A 22,181-nucleotide genomic window follows, 5' to 3' on the forward strand; every position below is an offset into this window, starting at 1 on the left:
TTGAGCTGTGGTGGGCTCCACCCAGTTCGAGCTTCCTGGCTGCTTTGTTTACCTAATCAAGCCTGGGCAATGGCGGGCGCCCCTCCCCTAGCCTCGCTGCCGCCTTGCAGTTTGATCTCAACTGTGCTAGCAATCAGTGAGACTCTGTGGGCATAGGACCCTCCGAGCCAGGTGCAAGACACAATCTTCTAGTGTGCCGTTTTCCAGGCCCGTTGGAAAAGCGCAGTATTAGGGTGGGAGTGACCCAATATTCCAGGTGCCATCTGTTACCCCTTTCTTTGACTAGGAAAGGAAACTCCCTGACCCCTTGCTCTTCCCGAGTGAGGCAATGCCTCACCCTGCTTCGGCTCGCGCACAGTGCGCTTCACCAACTATCCTGCACCCACTGTTAGGCACTCCCTAGTGAGATGAAACTGGTACCTCAAACAGAAATGCAGAAATCACCCGTCTTCTGTGTCGCTCAGGCTGGGAGCTGGAGACCGGAGCTGTTCCTATTCAGCCATCTTGGCTCCACCGGCCTCAATAAGGGATTTCTAAGGAAGATTGGAGAAGCTGGAAGATTTTCTGCCTTTTGAGGTTGCAGTGATGCAATCAATCCCTTGTTTGCAGAGGTTTAACCCTGGGCTGCTGCCATCAGATGGTAGGTTAGAGCCTTCTGTGCAGAGGCTGTGGCCACATAGTCCCAGGAGCTCTGCTTGGGGAGACCAATGGCAGGAGTCCTGGTGTGGCCCTCTCTTGAGTTTATTCATGTATACTAGATCCAGAGGGCACATTGGAAGCTCTATTCTACTGCCTTTCAAACAGTGCAGGGAGTCCTTGTATTCCTCAGGGGTCTCTCAGTTCGTTCACTCCACCATCCCTTCCCAGGCCACGTTCCTAGATGTGCTTGCATCAGTCAAGCAGCAAGGATTCAGAACCCTCAGGAATTTAATAAAATTTAATGGCTCCTTGTTTATTTTTGTAACTATGTTCTTACACAGATTCTCCATGGAAAGCATTTTCTTCAAGCATGGTTTCCTAGGAAGAACATTGGCCGAGCTGTGGCCCGAGCTGATTGAATAATTGATTTTACTTCTTAGAGTCTCAGCTTCCCTTTCTGCAAAAATGGATAATAACAAGTGGGCTACTATCTCATATATTTGAAGGTAAAGTTCAAAGAGACAGATAATGGGAAAACTTTCTGGAAGCAAAGATGTTATTATTGTCATAGTTATTTCTACTCCCACACTCCCACTCTGATCTGAGTTTATAGCACCCATCTCCTTCAACATTTTATTGTTGAAGATGCATTGCTAACCTGGTGAAACAGACAGGAGAGAACAGACACTATCAAGGAGTCATAGTCTTTCTCCTTTCCGATTCTTTTCACCAATATAGGCCAGGCACTAATGTCACAGAATCTGCAGAAAGTCAGTTCTGAAACACCTTTCTAGCCTCAGCTTTTTTTATTGCCTTTGAGTGTAAGCTGAGAGTAAGTTCCATCATTTCCATCAGTTCATTTGAAACAAAAATCTCTGCCCTATGTCTTTCTTGACTTGGGGAAATAATCTTGAAAGAGCTCTATGATATATGCTCATGTTATTAGAGGTTTATGGTTTTAGTTAGTATCTGTGTCTATATTAGGGCTGCTATAACAAAAGTACCGCATTGGATGGCATGAGCAACAGGAATGTGTTGCCTCACAGTTCTAGGATTCAGAAGTCCAACATCAAAGTGCCAGCAGGGTTGGTTCCTTCTGAGGCTGTGAGGGAGAATCTGTTTCATCCCTCTCTTAGCTTTTGATGGTTTGCAGGTAATCTTTGGCATTCCTTGGCTTATAGATCTTTGCCTTCACCTTCACCTGCATTCTCCGTGTGAGCATGTTTGTGTTCACATTTCCAATTATATAAGGACATCAGTTGTATTGGATTAGGACCCACCCTACTTCAGTATGACTTCCTTTGAACTAGTTATATCTGCAATGGCCCTATTTCCAAATAATATCACATTATGAGATCCTGGGGCTGAACTTCAATATATGAAGCTTGGAGGGACACAAATAGACCATAGCATTACCTACCATCATAATTATCATGTTTGTGAGAAGTGGATTTGCAGAGGTGCTTGGACTCCCAGGGTCTAGTTTTGACATGGCCTCTCTAGTGTTCAGAGGAAAGAGAATCAAAGCTGCTCCATTGTGACATCACAATGCACTTTTCTTTGTGCATTCACACAATGCATTTTCTTTTCTTATCACTAAACTGTTTTGAAAGATAAAAGCTACTTCCTGAATATGTGGATGGTGAGCCACATGAATGGAAGACATGGAGATACGGACTGTTAACACCTTGTCAAACATTTATTGTCCCTTCCACCTCTAAACTTCTGTGATAATAGGTGAACAGGACCCACCTGGTGCAGAATACTGCGATACACACTGCGGAATAATTCAGGTGAAGTTTACAAGCCATGTTTAAACTGGCTTTCATAACCTCTAAAATGAAAACTATAGAGTACTGTTGTGTTTTTATGCTAACATGCATTGGGAAGCTGTGAGAGTTAATCTCTTCTTTTTCCCCTTCCTTTTTAGAATATTGTAGTTATCTCCTACTTAGAAGTCTCTGTAGCCCCAAGATGCCAGAGATTGCATCTGCAGAAAGGAATAGTGAAATCGACATGCCCAGTGGGTCCAGAACCTGACAGCCTGACAGCAAATTGTAGCCTGTAGCTTTTGCCTTTGAGTTATTGTAGGCAGGAACATCAGCGGGAGAGTGTGTGTGTTTTCTCTTTCACAACACAATTTATGGAGGTGGTGTGATTGCCACAATGAGCATGTTTGAATGGGTGATTTAAACAATTTTCCATATGAGAATGATGCCTGTGAGTGTTAAGCATGTTGATGATTGCATATTTTGTTTGCTTTCATAAAAAGTTCTATACAAATTCACTAGAGAAGGAGCATTGACAGGATGTAGGATAGGAAAGAGATTGTATATATTATCAAGGTAATGATTACCAACACATACTTCAAAAAATAAAAATGTAAAAAGCACTAAATATGTCATGAATAACTCTTGCCTAAGTGTTTTGTGGAATGGGTCAGAGCAAAAATAAAGCAAAAGAACAAATACATGAGCAAATAAATAAAATGAAACATTATAAACACTTGCAAAACACACCCACAGATTCATAGTCATGTTCGTTTCCCCCTTTCTTCTGTTTCACATCTATCATACCCTTCCCTGTATAATCTTTGGTCTAACATTGGCAAGAGCAGTCTGGAAACCCAGGACATTGCTAAGCCTTAGACAGTTCCATTACTCTGTAAATCATTCTGATGTTCCATGAAGAAAACAATTTCCAGTACCTCACACTACGGGATTTTCTTTGACCATTCAAATTCTGTGGGGAAGACATTTTTGTCCTGCTATTGTCTAAAAGCAGCCTCCAGGATGCTCTGTGTTTTGTTGGCACCCAAGTGTTTCTGTGCATTTCTGCTGCATTACGCTGGCACTGGCCCCTGTCGCCCTGGCTGACAAGCAAGGCAGGCACTGTATCCAATGGCTCAATCCCATGTTTCCTGTTTGTGACAATGTCCAAAACATGTACACAGACCATTTGAATTCATCTAAACTGTCATGGAACTGCTTTCCAAGGAATCTTTCTGTTTTCAGCGATCTTGTTGGAAGCTCTCTCCTCCTAACAGGGTGCTGCCTGCTTCCAAAGTCTTCCTCATAATTCGGGTTACTCAGGGCTTCTGTGCTCAGGTCCCAGGGTATGTGTTTATTGATATTTGCTTGTTGCTTTGTGGATATACTGAAGTTTTTCAATCCTGTTTTGGCTCTGATTGCCTCTTGTCATATTGCCTATTTCAATTTCTCCATAAGGCAAGAAAATGTCTTCTCTTTCTCTTTCAGGCTCTATCCTCTTCTCATCTTCCTTACTTTTTCTTTCTTGTGTGTCCACCACTGTTCCAGTCCCTCAGGTTCGAATCCAGAAATAGTTATTTATCTCCCACAGTTCAATTCTAAAAAACAGAACCTACTCTGGCTAATTTAAGCAATAAGGAGCCAATTATGAGAATGTTAAATAACTTACAAAATCTCTCAGAGGGTGGAAGAAACAAAATGTATGTTAAACTTTCAGAAATAACTCCCAAGTCTGCCATACTGTATCTTGCCACCAAGGAAGCTGCGGATTCTTCATGGTAGCCAATGCTACCAAACAGAAAGTGGTCAACACTAGCAAAGTGCTATAATTAAGAAGCTATTATTGTTGTCAGTCCTATGAACCTGCTATAATCTGCATCAGCAAAATGGGAGCCTGCTTTCTGACTTTTTTTTTTTTTTTTGAGATGGAGTCTAGCTCTGTTGCCCAGGCTGGAGTGCAGTGGCACAATCTTGGATCACTGCAAGCTCCACCTCCCAGGTTCATGCCATTCTCCTGCCTCAGCCTCCTGAGTAGCTGGGACTACAGGTGCCTGCCACCATGCCTGGCTAATTTTTTTGTATTTGTAGGAGAGATGGGGTTTCACCGTGTTAGCCAGGATGGTCTCGATCTCCTGACCTCATGATCCACCCACCTTGGCCTCCCAAAATGCTGGGATTACAGGCATGAGCCACTGCGCCGGCCTGACTGGACCCTCTCATCTGCTAAATGTTACCATTAAAACCCAAACATCTCAATGGCCATGCTTGCCAGCAAAATAGCAGTGGCAGGTAGTGCAGTCTCCACTTCAATTCTTCCTTTAAATATCATGCAAATGGGTTAGGCATGGAGGTTCACACCTGTAATCTCAGTACTTTGGGAGGCCCAGACGGGTTGATCACTTGAGGTTAGGAGTTGAAGACCAGTCTGGCCAACATGATGAAATCCGATCTGTACTACAAAAATACAAAAATTAGACGGGTATGGTGGTGCACACCTATAAGCCCAGCTACTTCGGAGGCTGAGGCAGGAGAGTCGCTTGAACCAGGGAGACGGAGGTTGCAGTGAGCTGAGATGGTGCCACTGCACTCCAGCCTGGGCAACAGAGTGAGACTCTGTCTCAAAAACAAACAAACTACAGAAATAAAATAAAAAAAATAAAATATCATGAATATGTATAAAATTGTCCAAACCTATATGACATCAAGAATCCTAACTACAAGAGGCCCTGGGAAATGTGTTTTTCATTTTTCCCAACTTTGCAGATGAGGTTAGCACACTGGACAGGAGATGTGAGTTGAGGGTGAAATAGATGTGACATACTAATCTATCATATTTTATTTCTTTCTCAGTTTTATCCTTTATGATCAATAGGCCACCACTATTACCACATTCTATTGATTTCCTTAAAAATGCAGATTGCATTTCTTTTTCATTCCTTCTTAGTATAGTCTCTTAATTTCAAATTTGTATTATTATAGCAACTTCATTGCTTGTTATTCTTCTAATATCTTTCTATTAAATCTTATTTATTTCATCAAATACATTGTTTTTCCACTTATATGCTCATTACATTCATTAATCACTTATTGAGCATACTGTATGCTAATAACTGTGTTCAAAGTGAAATTAGCATAGTGTTTGCCTTCAGGATGCTTAATTGTCTTGTGGTGATGTTAGTAAAGTTGATGGGGTCCTGAAGAGTAAGACCAAATTCCTCGTGAAGTTTACGGAGAAAAGCAGGTGATAAACAACTAAGAAAATAAATTATTCTTCTACTGTCACATCAGTCCTATGGTCAGGAATCTCAGTGCTCTCTTTAAAAATTGGATTAATTTGCCTCCAACTTTCAAAATACTGTATTTCATGGTCCTTTCTTATTTGTCAGCTTCAGCTTCAATACTTGGAGCAACTCAGCACTGCTAAACACCACTTGAGACACTTTAATTTCTTGCCTGCTCTATCACATTAATTTTTTTTTTTTTTTTTTTTTGAGACAGAGTCTTGCTCTGTTGCCCAGGCTGGAGTGCAGTGGTGTGATCTCAGCTCACTGCAGTTTCTGGTTCCCAGGTTCAAGCAATTCTCCTGCCTCAGCCTCCCGAGTAGCTGGGACTACAGGCATGCACCACCACGCCCGGCTAATTTTTTTTGTATTTTTAGTAGAGATGGGATTTCACCATATTGGCCAGGCTGGTCTCAAACTCCTGACCTTGTGATCTGCCCGACTTTGCCTCCCAAAGTGCTGGGATTATAGGTGTGAGCCACCATACCCGGCCTGCATTCACTTTCTAGAAGGTCTATGCCCTTCTATTCTTTGTCCTTAAATTCTCTTTTTCACATAATGGCCAGTGTGATCTTTAAAGGTACTGTCCATATCATATTATTCTCTTGCCTAAAACACTCCAATGGCTGCACATTAAAAATACAACAAAATTGAAATCCTTTCCCTGTGTCTAGAATCTGCAAGACCCTTGCCAACTATCTCTCATCTCATGGCACTACCTCTATCCAGCTTCTTTCTTGAACACCCTAGGCTCAATGCCACCAGATACCTCTTATTCTCTTGAACACACTAGGCTCATTACCACCATATACCTCTTATTCTCTTGAACACACTAGGCTCATTGCCACCATATGCCTCTTATTGTCTCTGCCTGAGATGCTTTCTCCTGACACCTTTATCTGTCTGGCTCCTTTCTGTCTGTCAGGATATAGATCGGGTGCCACCTCTGAATAGATGCCCAACTCCTAACCACACTAGTCTTCATGTCCTGTTTCCCTCTTTCATTTTTTAACTAGCAGAAATTATTTGTCAATCAGAATAAGCTCCATCAGGGTCATTGCTTTCTTTTCTGTTGTATCCCCAATGCCAATGTTTAGAACCATGCCTAGCATTCTATAAATATTTGTTGAATTAATGAAGTAATCTGTGCTTTATCTCATGTCCTGCCTTCTCTCTAAAACCTTTTCTGATAACACCTACCCACTCTCTTCCTTTCTGAGATTCTGAACTTCCCCTTTGCTAATTGAATATGCCTCTGATCTGGGTTTTGCTTCAGGTACTCTTTAGTGTATTATCTCCAACTGGATTAAGTCCATGTCTTATTTCGCCAATGCTACAGGTTACTGTTGGGAATAATCACCAAGAAGTATACTTTTGCACCGCACTCAGTAAGGCGATGCTCACTACGAACCACAAGCCCACTCAGACCTCTGAAGAGATGGATGTTGTTTTGAGCATTTAGCCAACAGTATGTTCTTACTCCTTCTGCATTCTGTTGCCTCTTCATACATAAATACAGAAGATGAAATTGTCTAGTTAGAGACTGTACATGGTAAGGCAATCTTATAAGCTTGGCTTGTTGCTTCAGAAAGTTACTGAAGCATCAATAGCTCTATGGACCTCTCTGCTGTGGTTACATAGCGTGGGTTCTAGTGAGCTCTCCTGTCTTAATCTCTTATCCTCAGTCTTTGAGGCTTTAGACTGCGCAGATATAAGTTTAGCCCTTTGATCTGGCCATTTGCTTCTCACAACACTCATTGCATTTGGTACAATTTTAACCCCTATGTCAGCAATCAGGAGATAACTTTATCTGACACCAATTCTAGACTGGCCTTATCCCTATCCCAGAGGAAGCAAGTTGGCAGCTGGTAGACAGAACACTTATGCGGATACCTTTTACTTAGGATGAACTATATTTTATAAATTTGATCCAACATTTAAAATTAGATTTCACATAAAATTTAGATATCCACATTGTGTTTAAAAATTAATTCTAGCAATGAAGGGTCCATAATTTCACATGGCAACACATGAAAGGGGGAAGCAACAACAGTGCTTTTTAAATTCACACATACTTGCATTCTGAGAGGCCCCTCTAATCTAATAATGTGTTTTTAACACTTACAATCTAGTCCCTCTAGACTTTTGAGTTTGAGACCTCTGCACTACAATAATCATAGAGCTATACTATGGGGAGCCATTGGGGAGTTTTACACAGGAGAATGATACAATCTGAATTGTATTTAAAAAATGTCACTCTGGATGTTTTATGCATAATAGGCTCTACTGTGGCAAGAATGGAAAAAGAGAAACAATATTTAACACTTATTAAGATCCTCTAGGATGATTGCCCAAAAGCCCCAATCTTGTATTTGATCTGCAGTGATGGCCTGCTCCATGCTGGGCCCTAGGTGGTATTAGGGGCAGTAAATTGGTCAAGCAAGCAGCTTTCATAAATGCTTTCTCCACTTGTGCATATGAAAAAGCTGTTAAGTGTTCTAACCTCTGTTCTCCTTTTCTCCTCCTCAACTCTAACCTTCTCTTTGCTTCTGCTCCATTATTGGGCATAGCTTTGCTGCGGGAAATGATGCTACCTCCTCTGCATTGGAGTTCACTGCTCTCCAGACTTCTCCTGGCCTAAGAGTCTTGAATTCATTTTAGCCTTTATTCAGCTGAGGTGAGATTGGCCTTTTACAACCTGGGGCAGTTTGATCATTGATGATCTGGCTGGCAGAGATGCTCACACATACAGGTGTGTTTCTACTCTTCACCCTGTTGGGTCCATTGGGTCTGAAGCACACTCACCAGTTGCTATGGCTACTCATAGTTTCCTCCCCGGATTCCATCATCAAGTCAGGAACCCATATATTTTTTGCCACACTTGTTGGAAGACCTCTTTCTGATTTTATTTCTGCCTCTGCTATGTGAGAAACTCTTCACTGGATTCCCAGTTCCTTCTAGGGAATTCCCTATATTTCCCAACATCGTGAGTCCTCTCCAACATTCTTCTAGGTGTAATCTCTTGATAAGTGTCTTTCTAGAATTCTGCTTCAGGTTCTTATAGACAGTGTCACAAAATCATTTACTAGAAGTAAGAACAGGGTTATTCTCTGATACTACTATTTACCTGAGGGCTAGAAACTTAGGCAGCCAGAACGTTTAACAACGAACCAAATTGCTATCTAAGAAATGAATTTAATGATGATTAAAGCAATAGTAATTAAAGTGAAAAGAGGGCTGTACCCATGCATATGGAACATGAGTGCCCTCAATTAATCAGCTCATTATTATTAAATATTTATTTGAACACCCACCGTGCAGGAGGCATAAAGTTCTGAGAGAATACACCAAAGACATGGACCTTACCCTTTGGGAACCTGTGATCTAAAGCAATTTAGAGTTCAACTTGTGACAATATGCTCTGCCTGTGACTCTCTGTAGATAAAACAAAGGTTGAAATTCAAAGCATCTCCAAGCTCCAATTTAATCTACTGCTCCCTACACTACTCATATTTCAAATCCTCTGCTTTACTCTCTGCTAGCTAAAGAGTGAGTCCTCCCCCTATCCTTTAAGATTCAGCAAAGAGCTCACCTCCTCTGTGAAGCCTGCCCTGACCCTCCCAGCAGTGTTGATGCCCCCTTTCATGCTTTTGATAGCACCATATGTGTCTATTAAACTCTTCATAACATTAGCTTGTCATTCCTTTTATGCAAGCCTTTTCTTACCAACACTAGGTCCTGAATGGAGAGCTTGAACCATGTTATTTCATCTTGTGTCAGTAATGTTACTCCTTGAAGCCAGATCTCATTCTCAAGAATCTGATAATCATTTAATTAATTTAAAATTTACGCTGTGCTAGGCACTGTTTGGGATATATGCCTGTAGAAATGGCAGACATAAGGTTTAGCCTAAGGTTTAGGACAGATTTTTTAAGTGAATCTTGGAGGAGTATATGATGACTGTTATATATAAGCATAAAATGGCCATCCTGGTTTAAGTATTCTAGGAAGCCTCCCTGCCAGCATGACATGGATGTGGGAGTGAGAGGGAACAAGACAAGAGGGAAAGGAGTCGGAAGGCTGGAGTCCAGGAATCAGAGACTGTACCCCAAAAGATTATACCCTGAAAGAAAGGAGATCATTTTGGCTACTATTCTCTGACAAACATGAAACTCATTCCATCTTTACAGCTTTGCTTAAGCTGGAAAACTGTTCTCCTCACTGGAAATGTCCTCATACATGCTGTCATGCTCTCAGTTTATTAAACTCTTTCTCATCCTTCAAAACTGCATTTTAGTCTCTCTTTTCCTCTATGGAACGTTATCTTTTGATTCCAGATCATGTCACTATTGCATTTTTGGGACACCTTTGAACACGCATTATTATTATTTTTTTTTGGTAATTTTTTTTATACTTTAAGTTCTAGGGTACATGTGCACAATGTGCAGGTTTGTTACATATGTATACATGCGCCATGTTGGTGTGCTGCACCCATTAACTCGTCATTTACATTAGGTATATCTCCCAATGCTATCACTCCCCACCCCCGACCCCATGACAGGCCCTGGTGTGTGATGTTCCCCTTCCTGTGTGCAAGTGTTCTCATTGTTCAATTCCCACCTATAAGTGAGAATATGTGGTGTCCGGTGTTTTGTCCTTGTGACAGTTTGCTGAGAATGATGGTTTCCAGCTTCATCCATGTCCCCACAAAGGACATGAATTCATCCTTTTTTATGGCTGCATAGTATTCCATGGTGTATATGTGCCACATCTTCTTAATCCAATCTATCATTGATGGACATTTGGGTTGGTTCCAAGCCTTTGCTATTATGAATGGTGCCACAATAAACATACGGAAAACACATTATTTAATTTTCTCATTGAACACTTAATCACATTCTGTCATTCATATAATAATATTCATATAACAACTTCCTTTAATTGCCTTTGTTTGCTTTTTGTTGTTGTTTTGTTAATCATCATGAAAATCCCTAATCAACCATGCTTGATTTCTTTCCCATATCATCCACCCCATTCAGGAAGATTCTTTGCTCTCAACAATAAGCAGAGTCAAAAGAGGGAGGAAATGGAGACACCAAAGGCCATGAGGATAGAAAAAATGAGGCTATTCTTGTCCAAAGCATAGAGGTTGAGCATGGAGGGAGGGTCAACTAAAGTGGATTCTTTTTGGTTTGACCTTTGAGATCAGACCCTTCAGCACAATCTGTCCTCTTTCTTTTTTCTTTTTTCTCCAATCCTGGAGAATTATCATTTATCATCCCTGCCATGATGTAGATTGTACAGGGTTTGGGACTACTATAGTGCCCCTTTCATAAACCTGAAATAGAGTTTCTCAGTGACAGAGAACACCTGCCCCTTTCTTTCTCTGATGCTCATAGGGATGATATCATTATGGGCTGTGCTGTACCCGAGTACCATTAAAGATATTAAGTCTTTCACCATGATATGGCAATTTAGTTACATATTAAACAGTTGACATTGTGCAAAGGAGACCTCAGAAACTTTCAAAAACAGTGAGAAGTCCTCTTGATGGGTACTTCATAGCAAGGAACCCTTGTGATAACTCTCCATCAGGCCTTCTCTGATGTGGAGCATGAGATTGAAGCCTGGGATTGCAGATCAAGCCATAGTCTGTGGCTTGGCTCACCTGACCTTCCAGTGCATTCTTGAGGAAATAAGTCCCTGTACATGTCTAAATCTACTTTACTACCTGCTTGGCACCCCAAGTGATGCTCTTTGGCAGCCTGGCCCCTAGCACAATACCAGGGTGCCACCACCCAGGAGCTATCATCACTGCCCTTTCCTGCCAGGTCACCCTGGACTCAGGAAAACAACATCACAGGTCTGTCCTGGCTACAGTGGAAATGAAGCTCTCAGATCTCCTTCCAAATGCTGCTTATATTTTTATTTACATATTTTATTTGTGCTATCTTTTTTTCTTTTTACTGTATCCTGACTGTATTATGAATTGCCATATATACAGAGATTGTATCCCATCATTTTCTTACATTTTATTGAACGTTAAATACTGGTTTTAGCACACTTTAGATGTCGGTAAATATTTTTTGTTGAGTTAATACATACAAATTATAACAGGAGACAATAAATCTAATCACAGATAAAGACTCTTGTTCAATCTCTTTTAATAGGGATACGCTTTTGAGATAACATATTTCACGAAATGTCTATATCTTTTCAACACCATCTAGTCACATAGAATAGACCAAGCATGTTACAACCCAAAGGTGAGGTCATTCATGAAGCAATCTTAGAATTGTGATCTAGTTTCTAAGAGAAGGCATATGCCCCATTTTGTTGAGACAAATGCTTCTGGTCTCCTGGCTCAGATTACAGAAATATTTTTTCTAAAGAGAGTCAGAACTTATTTGGATCTGTCCTTGTAGGAGGGAGGCCTGAAGAGACATAAACAACTCAAGTGACAAGATTTTTATTTCCTATGTATGACTAGTTATGGTGTGCTTTATAATATGGGTAGCATATCTGCTTCAAATTGAGAAAGACAAAGTTCAAAAAGGTTAAATGACTTGCTTAAAGTCACACAGCAACACATGGCCAGGCTTTGCACATTCTCCAGGTTTGATCACTCCTGTGCATGGATGCCAGCTGTTAGACAAAAGGAACCTATGCTCCCCAGAGGGCTTGGGGGATGAACTTCCCTCTTGTCTGGGTCCTACTTGAGGTTGCACGCATTGTTCCATCTTGCCTTGGAAGGTGATTGTTAGTGAAGCCCCTTCCAAACTATTCTTGTAATAATTTCCATCCTGAATCCCAGAAAAATTGAGAACACCGGGTGGGGTTCTGTCCCTCCTGTAAATCTCCTGGCTTGTTGCTATTTATTTAATGATTAATCCTTCAGCACTGCCTTGTTAAATAGAAGGGTAATATTTTCCTTCTGACTGGGCTGGATGGGCTCCCAGTTCCAGTCAGGTACCTTTGGGCCATGTAGCTGAAGATATATAATGTGCCTTTTGTTTTGGCCTCTGGAAACTGAGCTTGTGTGGTGGTGAAGGATGTTCCTAGTAGTGGATTTTCTTCTGTTTCTCAAGTTTATGGTTAAGAGGAGAACTTATTATAAAGGTTAAGCTTTTATAACTGAGAGAACCAAGAAAGAATTAGAGTATCTACAGCCTCGTATACATGTGTTGTTCCCTTAAATACCTGAGATCACTAAAAATATCAAATCTCCCTAATTGGTACTTTTGTAGCTCTGAAATTTGCAAAAAATATTTTTAATGTGATAATTATGGGTGAATTGTCAATATCTATAGTGTGTTTGCATTTGTTCAAAATAATTCAAATGTAACTTAATATTTTCTAATTTTCAGTTAATTGACTGGTAATAGGAAGAGGGGAAGAATAAAAAAAAAGATGCCACAAACAACTGGAGAAATGACTTTAAGCTGAGACCCTTAGTGACCTTAGAGACAAAAATATGAAACTAGGTTGAAGTGAAATAAGAGTTTTTCTAATGAGGAACATTAACTTTTTAGGGGATATTGCAGTTTCCCACCTCGCACAAGAATGGCAAACTGGTTGGCTTTGGAGTATTTATATGCATGCATTGGTTTGTGTGTGAGAGTTTGTGTGTCTGGATGCCATGGGTCTGTGTAGTTTTTGTGTGAGTGTGTGATAGGCTTTCTTGAGTTTGTGTCACTATGGCCTTCCTAATCACTTTCTTTTTTTTTTTTTTTTTTTTTTTTTTTTTTTGAGACGGAGTCTCGCTCTGTCGCCCAGGCTGGAGTGCAGTGGCGCAATCTCGGCTCACTGCAAGCTCCGCCTCCCGGGTTCACGCCATTCTCCTGCCTCAGCCTCTCCGAGTAGCTGGGACTACAGGCGCCTGCCACCATGCCCGGCTAATTTTTTTTTTGTATTTTTAGTAGAGACAGGGTTTCACCGTGGTCTCGATCGCCTGACCTCGTGATCCGCCCACCTCGGCCTCCCAAAGTGCTGGGATTACAAGCGTGAGCCACCACGCCCGGCCCCTAATCACTTTCTATGGTCACTTTCACCTTGACAGGCTTGGGTGCTGTTAATTAAATCTTCATATCTTTAAAATCATTTCCTTTTTATATCTTGATTATTAGACTCAGATGGTGATGTTGATGGAGGATTTTCACAAAACAAAAATGCAAACAAAAGCAGAAATTTACCACCAAATAAGAAATCTAAAGATGGAGCTATGTTGTGCAAAACAATCCTATCTGCCATCAAATAAGCCCAGGCTTATCACCTCAATCAGGGGATGTACACCTCCAGGCTGCAGATGGCTGATAAGGAATGTAGCTTGAGGGCAACAGCCTTGATGTAGCATCCTTTTTGATGAGTCTTAAGCTTCACCTTTTCAATGAAGACCTGACTACTGTACTATGTGAATCTTTTTTTCCTGAACTCCTATAATCTTTTTAAGCCATACCTGTACTTATTTTTTCATCTTTTATTTTTTAACATGATTTAACAGGTAAGCACACCGAGAGAAAATACTTTGTATAAAGATCTTGTATCTCATATAGAACCCAGTGCAAAACCATGCTCATTTTCTTTGCCCAGAAATTATTTACAGTTTTATGATTTGATTGAATTCTATGTCAGTAAGAAAATAGTGTTCAGAATCCCAAATCTAATTGACTAAAACTTCTTTTGTCCTAAATATTTGCAGAAGTTTGTGCAATGTGTTGAGATACAGAAAGAAGTAGATGACATGATTCCTATTCTTGGGGAAATCTGTAAAGGGAATATATTCTGTGTATTTTACCCATCCTTAGAGAAATAGTTGTAGACTTAGTCAGGGAATGAATGAGTTTTTGAAATAAAGTTACCTATTATTACTGTTGGGTCAATATTTCTCTTGGTAGCCCTTGAGTTTATATAATACAGTGAAATTGAGTCTGTTCATTTCAGCAAAGGTGAGAATAACAAGAACAGCTCAAGGAAGCAGATAATATAGTACTTCATTCTGTTTAGTTTGATATATTTAGATATTTGGTATCTCATCTAGTGAGTATCCCATGCCAGGTATTGGGTTAGATGCTGAGAATACAGAGATTATTTGGTTACAATCCCTGCCTGTATAGTTATCAAGATATTTTAGTAGGTAGTGAATTTTCCTGTTGTGTTTTGATTGTGGAAGTAGAAACTGAGTTCACAGGGATTGTGATAAAGCATGATGGAAATCATGAGAGGATTTATTTATGAGTTTCTGTGCCTCAGTTTTTTATTTATAAAATGAGGTTTATGATATCTATCTCTCCCAACCAGCTGGATTATTGTTAGAAGGAAATGAGATAGAGAGATGCCAAAGCTTGCTAAGAGGTTATAAGTTTTCTCACTCATAAGGCATTGTTTTTAGTGTTTTTGGATTTTCACCATTTCAGCAGCCCCTCTCTACAAAAGAATAAGTGGTGGCTGAGACGCTGACATTGGGAACTTAATTGGTCCCAGGACCCACAGAAGACTTGAGTTTAACTTGTGGACTAGGAATGAACAAGAGCAAACAGGACCCCTCCTTTAAAGGCCCATGGCCTGTCTGCTTCTCAGAAGTTTCTTGGCATGGTTCCCTGGTGGGATGGGTAAAAGCACAGACGGCCCCAGAGCAGACAAAGGATACATCTGTGTGTAATGTGATGTAATTCTCCAACATACATACCTATCAGGGATGCATAAGTGTTTCCAAACCACATTGAAGGAAAACCCCATAGGTTTTAAATAAAAATTATATGAGACATTTTCTAGAAAGTAAAGCCATGTAAATGTATGTTTAAAACTTACCCCTTATCCTCTCCCTCTGTTAACTACACACTGTGTACTATACATTTGACAAAAAGGGGCAAGTGTCAAGTTATGGCAGCTCATTTTCTGGATCTGATGAGTTGGCATGCCTATTGCATTTATGGATCGGGGAGGACCTAAATGCTGAAAAGATGGCTGGTCCAGGAATAAGATCAGCAGCAAAGTTTCTCTTACTTGGGATGAGGCCAAAGTTGGTTACTACATATCCCAGCAAAGTTTGTAAAAATCCTTCTCTCTGCAGTTCAGCCCCTAGACAGTCCCCTATTCCCTCTCCCAGTGCAGAACAACATGTGGATTGCTCAGTACAACGTGTTCATCACATCCTCCTGCTCACTGCAGAATTATGGAAATATTCTCTGAGCTGCTTTCCTCCCTGCCCAACGAGTCATCTCTGTGTGAAAGGCCAACCTTGTAAATCCTGGTATGTATTGTCCTCTCCCTGTCTCACAGATCTGCCTCTGCTAAATTTTCTTCTCTCTTTTCCATTTTAAAACTTACCTTCTTATTTAAAAACTTATGTCTTAAAATAAGCTTTTGTCTTTCATAATGTGGAAAAAAGAAAGAAATTACCCTTTGGAAATAATGCTTGCTGATGTCTTACTGATTTACTGGCTCTCTCAGAAGTGCTTTAGATGTATAGACTCATTTAATCATCACTGGGACAGATACTATTAGCTCCATTTTAGAGATGAAGAAATGGAGGCAGGGAGAGGTAATATTTGAATGCCTAAGGTCGGGGAACTGGTGGAATATAATGGCTCTGAGATGTGAATCTAGGCCATTTGGTTCTAATTGTCATGTTTTGTAATAACTACATATTACAAAACAGCTTTCTCCCACACCTATTGCCCCTTCCTGCTATTGCTGTCTCTTCAGATTCTCAAGAAACCATCTGCTTTTACAGACCTGACTTTCATCCCACCCTTTTACAAACACTTACTGTCTCACATTCATTACCACAGCTCTACTGAGATCTCTTTTTCAAGGTCATCTTTGAAATTCAAGTTGTCTCTTCTCATGGTCAGTTCTAATCCTTCTTGAAAGATGTGCAATATTAGCCTAAGTCCTTCTCTTTAGTTACTTTTGCTTTTACCTAATCACTTCTGGACATCCCCCTAGGGCAACCTAGAAAGAATAATTGCCAGAAGAATATAAGAATTGTAAAGTCAAGGAGACTGATATTCCAACCTAGGATTTTAGTGATATTAATAAGTTCCTGAACTATAATTTAGTTGGAATTGGTGAGAGGCCACGAGGAGAAAAAGGGGTCAAAGTATGTGTGTAGGGAGGGGTGGGGAGGGGATGGGTGTGTGTGGGGATATCCAAAGCTGTGGACCTTGTTATAAAGTTAAGAAAAATAAGAAAGTTTAAAAAAGGAGCTGATTTGGGATATAAATTAAAAATTTTAATTTTTAAATGATATGCTTGAAGTGCTGGCAGTGTAACCAAATGAAAATATTCATTGAGAACTTGAAATGTGAACTGTAACCTTAGAACCTATGGAAATAGGTGAGATTTTAAGAGGGAGAATACTGAGAATGACATTAACAAAATTTTTTTCACACCAGTCCTTTGCATAAAATACAAAATCGTCAACTTAAAACTTAAAGCCTTTCAAAATCTGGCAACGGACATTTCAATTCCATTCAGGCCAACAGTTGAGTGCTTATTATGTCAATAAAAGAGAACAAGAAAAAAAGACACATTTTTTTAGTCAGGGTCCTTGGTCGCAAACAACAGAGACAAAGCCTGAATAAATTAAGCAGAAAAGGAGTTTATTGGAAGAATACTGGATAACTCTAAGAATAATTGGGAAGAGTAAAGAACTGGCCTCAGAAAATGAGCAGAAGCTGAAGTAGGCTAGTGTGTGTGCCTGAATTACATCTAAGAAGATGCTACAAAAAGAATCTGACCTACAATACTACGTCTGGGTATTAGAAGTCGCCACTGACATGGTTGCTGGGAGATGCATGCCGTCACCACAGTTAGAGGCATTCCAATTTGCTTCCTGTGTCTTTGCTTTATTTGCTCCCAATTAAAGTCCCAGGGAAAATATGCAATTGATTGAGTTTCAATGAAGTGCCTGCTGTCTAGCTGCCAGGAGCTAGGGAAAACATATTGGTTCTCCAAGGGAGTGAGTTCCAGTACTGAGTAGCCCAAAAAGGCAAATGCCCAATTCAGTTGCTATCTTCTTAACAAATTATAGATCAATTGACTCAGACAGACATATAGTAAAATGTACTAAATTAAATACATTCCATATAGTACAAGTAAAGAAAACTTTTTTTTTAAAAAAAATCTGGCACCTTTACAATTTGACGAATTGATTATAGTTATACTTTTTTCAGTAAATATGAAGAAATTTATCCCTCACTTCTGCCTGTTGGAAATCCATCCATCTCTTTTAAGTTACAACACATATATCATGCCCTCTCTGAAAACTTTCCAGACAGTCCCAGTGACCAATGATCTCCTTCTCCTTCTCTGGTGAAATTTTTGTTTTACTTTTGTGGCACTCATCCCGAAGAGAATATCTGCCTCCTGTCTCTTAGATACATTGAACTAACACGGTGTATGCATAACACAAATATTCAATAGACATTAGTTAGGTGACAGAAGGATGCAAAATTTTAAATTGTCAAAAACAAATTAATTGCACAATTCTTTTTTTTTTTTTTTTGAGACGGAGTCTTGCTCTGTCACCCAGGCTGGAGTGCAGTGGCACAATCTCGGCTCACTGCAAGCTCCGCCTCCCGGGTTCACGCCATTCTCCTGCCTCAGCCTCTCCGAGTAGCTGGGACTACAGGCGCCCGCCACCACTCCCGGCTAATTTTTTGTATTTTTAGTAGAGACGGGGTTTCACCGTGGTCTAATTGCACAAGTCTTAAACCTCCCACACATGCAAAAATTACAAAAGATTTGGGAGTTGATGATTTGAGGGTAAATTTTTCGAGATAGGTATTGGTGTCTTTCCACTGGAGCTAAGTGAGAAGAGGTTTGAGGAGACCCACTGCAAAGCTAAAGAAGCTGATCACATCTGCTTCCTCAACTTCAAGATTCATGTCTGCAGCACTCTCAGATGGAAGGGAAAGTTTTCATTTGAAAGCCAGTTTTGAGTTTTTTTTTTTTTAATATAGATTGGGGATTTTAATTAGTAAATGAAGATTATTTTGTGTTGTATAATTTTTATAACATAAGAATAATCAGTAAAGCCCCTTCTCCCAGACAGATTGAGAGAGACTGGATGAGAGTGATGGAGTGAGGGTGGGGCTGGGGATGGGAGAGAAAAAAGTACGTTGACTTCCAATTACACTTTGTACATCTTGTTTCCTTAATGTAATGGTTACCTTTGTCATAAAGAATTTAATATTCATGGTTGCAGAACTGTAGTTGAAGCTTGAACAGAAAATAGCCTTTCTGGGGTTATATACCTTATGATTCTTCTCCCTCACCAGTTCCATCTCATGTAACTCTCACTGTCACTATCATACTGTTCATGGGGAACACCATAGCTGATTCTTTTATCTAGGGGCATATTGTATCACTCTTTTGTGGTTTACCATGTTGGACAAAGAGACTGAGCTTAGTCTGGTATCCTTCATTTCTCCGAGCTGTGATCCTAGCCCCAAGAGATCCTGTCTACAAAGAGGGACTTCTAAGATTCTGGCAATCTTTTTGTTTCCTCTCTTGATACCGATTTCTGTTTTCATTTTGCTACCAAGAAATTCTTCAATTTTCAAATGCCTTCATGAGCTAATGAATGCTCAATTCTAAAAGGCAATAATGAAGTCTGTCTCAACTGTTCTCTATATAAATGACTTTACATGGCATGTTCATAGAATCAAGCATCTAATCAATGTTTGATCAAAGATTTAGGGAATTCTTAAAGTAGAAGAATTGTTAGAGGTCATTAGGCCAGCTGTTCTTAACCACAATGTCGCGGCAGGTAGAGGAACTATGAGGTGTGTCATAAGTCAACTGTCACTGAAAAGAGTTAAATGCTTAAGTATATGGATGATATTTCTTTTACACAATAGAGCATTTCAGGGTTGCTTCTGTAAAAACAGCTATCATACTTTTGTACAATTTGTTGTGTGCTTTCTTGACTAGCCGAAAAAGGGATAAATGGCTGCCCAACTTTCTGTAATATATGTGGGTTACACCTCATCTTTTCTGTTTTAGACATAACGATGACTGCTGCTGATGAACTATTCAATATTGTGGTGCCAAATCTACTGTGAAATGTTTCCAAGCCACATTGCTCCTGCTTTCTCCTCATTTCTAGCTCTCCTTGCATGTATAAAACATTTAATTTACTGTATACTTCCAGGTGGTAACTGTTACTTATTTTCCTATGTTCTTTAATATGAGTAAGCATTTAATGTTTCTGTATCAGATCCATTGGACTGAAAGCCTTTTAGTGGTAAGGTCTATAAATTACAGTATTTTCAGCCCTATAAGTATATAATTGGTTCTTGATAAAATTAGGCATTGGCTAAGTCCTTTGGAAATCTAGTGTAAATATATTTTTTCCTCTTCAATTATCTTAATGAGTCAGGCTAGCATCAATGTCTTGAACTAATTATAGAAGTAAATATCTAAGGAATGATGAGACAGAAAACAGTCTTTTTAACCCCCGGCATGCATGACCTAGCCCAATAGAGAAGACAAGATGTATTATGTTCTAAAAAAATTAATCCTTCAAGAGAAGGGTTTGTTTGAAAGAATTTGATTTACATTAATCACTTAAATGTTTCTCTTTTCTGGTCCCTTCCTTCAGATATCTCTTTCCTGTTGGCTTCTTATTCTCATAACAATAGCACTCAGCCCCTTTGTTGAACAAACTGTCCACACAGACAGAATGCCAATACAGCTACCTGTTTAGTGATCTGGAATCAGCTAACTGGATAACTTAGTAATATAACACTGGTTCTTCCAGCTTTAAGAAAATTGAAAAAGTTCCAATAAACTAAGCTATGAGTTGCTTTCATACTCTTACATTATATCAAATGTAAGTTTGATATACTGACTCTACCACTTAGATGTTTGACCCAAGACATTGCTAATTCTCTAACCCTCAGAGTCTTCATTTGTCAAAAGGTTTCGGCAACATTTACCTTATTGGGTTATTATAAGAATTAAATAAAATCATAAAAATCATATTTAAAACCCTTATATACCCAAATGGCAGGTACATAGGGCGTACTCAATGCAGAGTGATTACAAATAATAATAGCAAAAACACATTATAGTAAAGGAAAACTATGTTCTTGCTTTAACAACACTACTAATTAGCTGTCACTTTTGTTGTATATTTCATTTATGTATTTCAATTTATGTTCATATTTAACCTGCTGTATGTATGTTCATATTTAATCCCTTCCCTTCCCTTCCCTTCCCTTCCCTCTTTCTCTTTCTCTTCCTTTCCTTTCCTTCTCTCTTTCTCTTTCTCTTTCCCTCTCTCTCTCTCTTTCTCTTTCTCTTTTTCCTTTATTTCCTTTCCTTTTCATTTTTCTTTTTCCTTTTCTTTCATGCCAGGGTCTCACTCTATCACCAAGGCTAGAGTGCAGTGGCATGAACACATCTTACTACAGTGTCAACTGCCTGGGCTCACCTGATCCTCCCACCTCAGCCTCCTGAGTAGCTGAGACCACTGGTACATGACACCACACCTGGCTAATTTTTAAATTTCTTTGTGGAGATGGGGTCTTGCCATGCTGCACAGGCTAGTCTTGATCTCCTAGGCTGAAGCAGTCCTCCTGTTTTGACCTCCTAAAGTGTTGGGATTACAGGCATGAGTCACAATGTCCAGTCTGAAGTGTTTCTTCACAAATCATTCTGGACCAAGAGAATTCATGTTTAAAATGGTAATCAGGGGTTCTGGTTCTGCTAATGGTGGAATAGTTTATATGGAACTAATCCTTCAACAGATGATAAATAGAACTTTTGGGGAAAGTATTTTTAAAAATCCTGGTAATAATGTGCTTAGATAAGAATCATCAATAAATGTTAAAATAATGTATGAAAGTTTGAGAATGAAAGGGTATTACTCATCATTTTAACTTTGTCATTATTTGTACTTTGTAGTTATTTGCACTTTAGGAAGTATACTCTGAATATATTTTGATTTCTTTGTATTTTAGAAAATGCATTCTAAATAAAGTATTTAGCACCAAAGGGGCATCATATCAGCAAATTTCTCTCATAAGATTTAGAAAAAAATTATATATGTGTATGTATATATATGTACACATATAAAATATTTATAAATGAATAAATACATGGTCAGGATTATGTATCATAAAAGGAAAGTAAGATGTCTACACTGAAGCCTATAAGATATGCCTTAGATGAATTAAAGAGCTAAACTAATGATGAGATATGCCATGTTCATCGATTGGAAGAGTCAATATTGTAGATATTTTCTGTAGTTGATTTATAGATTCAACAAAATTCTAATAGATCTTTAAAATTTTTTTACAAAATAAAAAGTTGATTATACAATTTATATGGGATTGCAAAGACCTAGAATAACTCATAACACATATTGAGAAAGAATAACTGTATTTAAACCACTTGATTTAAACCACTTGATTTAAAATCTTATTACAAAGCTACTGTAATTAAGAACATGTGGTATTTGTGTAAGAACAGATATATATAT

General features: G+C 39.3%; 1 long non-coding RNA gene across 1 annotated transcript in view; it reads left to right on the top strand.

Annotated features, from left to right (window-relative positions):
• Nucleotides 1–2,285: 2,285 nt before the first annotated feature.
• Nucleotides 2,286–22,181, top strand: part of LOC131383445 (uncharacterized) — a 223,930-nt gene continuing 204,034 nt past the window's right edge. The window contains exon 1 of the long non-coding RNA XR_009213480.1: nucleotides 2,286–2,432. This is a non-coding gene — a long non-coding RNA (uncharacterized LOC131383445). The remainder of the gene's footprint in view (nucleotides 2,433–22,181) is intronic.

This window comes from Hylobates moloch, unplaced genomic scaffold, assembly GCF_009828535.3.
Source record: "Hylobates moloch isolate HMO894 unplaced genomic scaffold, HMol_V3 SCAFFOLD_5, whole genome shotgun sequence".
NCBI classification, from domain to species: Eukaryota; Metazoa; Chordata; class Mammalia; order Primates; family Hylobatidae; genus Hylobates; species Hylobates moloch.